Raw genomic sequence first — 2,362 nt, 5'->3', positions numbered from 1 at the left:
CTAGCAAGCTCGCCGGTGGGGGGGGGGTGTGAGGGGGCGGGGAGAAGAGCTGGCCTCAGGGAAAGGCGAGCCGCGAGGTCGCAGGTCAGCCGCGGGGCATCACGGGACGGGCGGCGGGGGTCGCGATTGGCGGCGCTGGGTGGACGCGCTCGCCGGGCCACCTGCGGCTGCGGCGCGGCCTCCGGCGGAGGAATCTGGGCGAAGGCGGTGCGTGATTGGCTGCCCTTTGGTGCAGCGCCCAGCGGTGATGCTTCCGCGCGCTGGCGGGCCAGGTGCAACTCTCCTGAGGACGGCCTTAGGCGGCGAATGCGGTCAGTCTAGACGTCGCCAACCGTCGCTGCTCTAGGTTTTGATAATTTAGAAATCGATGCCCGCTCTTCCGTCTGGAAGTGGACGCTTGGTTCGACCGCTCCTTGAAATCTCGAGGCGAAACCTGGGAGCTATTGTCTGGGAGATGGAGATTGTACCTCTGTTTGCTGCTCTGGGGGCACCTTGCTAACTCAAAAACCAGGGGAAGGCGAGCCTCCTGAGTTCTTTTTGTCTTGTTTCGTTTGTTTCAGAAAGTATCTTGTCATGAGTGGTGAGCAATAATAAACAATATAATTTTTCTTAACATGGTTCATGTTCCATGGCTTATTCTACCCTCTGCTGCTGCTGCTAAGTTGCTTCAGTCGTGTCCGACTCTGTGCGACCCCATAGACAACAGCCCACCAGGCTCCCCCGTCCCTGGGATTCTCCAGGCAAGAACACTGGAGTGGGTTGCCATTGCCTTCTCCAATGCATGAAAGTGAAAAGTGAAAGTGAAGTCGCTCAGTCGTGTCCGACTCTTTGAGATCCCATGGACTGCAAAATACCAGGCTCCTCCATCCATGGGATTTTCCAGGCAAGAGTACTGGAGTGGGGTGCCATTGCCTTCTCGGCTCCCTCACTGCAAGAGACTACAAAGTCCACTTCATTCCAGGCCTAACAACAGGCTCACTGTCTGAAATGTTAAGGTATTACCTATATCACGGCACGGTTGGCAGGGCGGTGGAGGGGGGTTCTTTTGATCCAGAGAGGCTGCATTTAAGTCACCGGCCTCCCCTGTCATCATACAGGATAGTTGAATAAGAGATGAGAGACAATAAATAACCCCTAAAGAACCCTATAATACAAGTTTTAAATTCAGATACCCTCCCTTACACGACCATCTGGTCTATCAGAACCACGGTGTTGTCTGGCGGATGTTAGACTCTTACACTTACTGGAGGAGTCAGATAGACTTTGCATTGGGCTCCCCTTATCCAGCTTCCCCAAAACCGTTTATCCCCAAAGGAGGTATTCTGGAATTAGGTGATTTATAAGGATAAGAGTACAGTATACGCTTAAATGCTTTCGAATTGTGCTGGAGAAGTCTCTTAAGAGTCCCTTAGTAAGGAGATCAAACCAGTCAATCCTACAAGGAATCAACCGAATATTCACTGGAAGGGCTGATAACTGAAGCTCCAGTATTTTGGCTACCTGATGCAAAGAACCGGCTCTGGAAAAGACCCTGAAGCTAGGAATGATTGACTGCAGGAGGAGAAGGCGACAGCAAAGTATGAGACAGTTGGATGGCGTCACTGGACACGAGTGTGAGCAAACTCCAGGAGATGGTGAAGGACAGGGAGCCTCGAGTGCTGCCGTCCATGGGCTTGCAACGAGTAGGACACGACTTAGCAACTGAATGACAACGAAGTATGCTCTAGATGGTCAAAGACCAAAATTTGAAGGGAAAAACGGGCAAGGACATGAGTAGACATTTCACTCAGAAGAACAGCAATGACTGGTAAACAGAAAAGACTGTTCATGCTCACTTATAATGGAAATGCCCACCGAAATGACAAGGCTATGGAGAAACAGTGCTGATATGTTTTCTGGTGGGAATGGGAAAACGATTCAAGCCCTATGGAGTGCCAAAATTCTGTATGCACTCATTCTTAGGTCTTGCAGTTTCAAGTCTAACCCTAACCTTATTCTGAACATACACCTTCACATACAGAAAGAACATGTGGACAAGGTTACGTCACAAGTGTCATCACAAAAGTTTGGAAATAAATGTCCATTAATAGGGAACTGGTTAGACATGATATATTCATACCATGGAATACAATGCCGCCAGAAAAACAGAATGAGGATGATGTTTGTTACCTTGAAATATGTGCCAGCCTATTTGGAAAATTGGAAGCTTGTTCCATAAACATTAACAAGTAAACCCAAAGTTGATAGCACATTAAAATAAGCTTAACTCTAAGTCACATTGGTAATGTAACTATGTTGTTGCATGGAGAAAAGAATTCCACAGGCCTTTTGGACACAGTACTTTAAGAGAATTATCTGTGGT

The sequence above is a fragment of the Bos mutus genome, chromosome 9, assembly GCF_027580195.1.
Source record: "Bos mutus isolate GX-2022 chromosome 9, NWIPB_WYAK_1.1, whole genome shotgun sequence".
Lineage (NCBI taxonomy): Eukaryota > Metazoa > Chordata > Mammalia > Artiodactyla > Bovidae > Bos > Bos mutus.
This window is presented reverse-complemented; position numbering follows the sequence as displayed.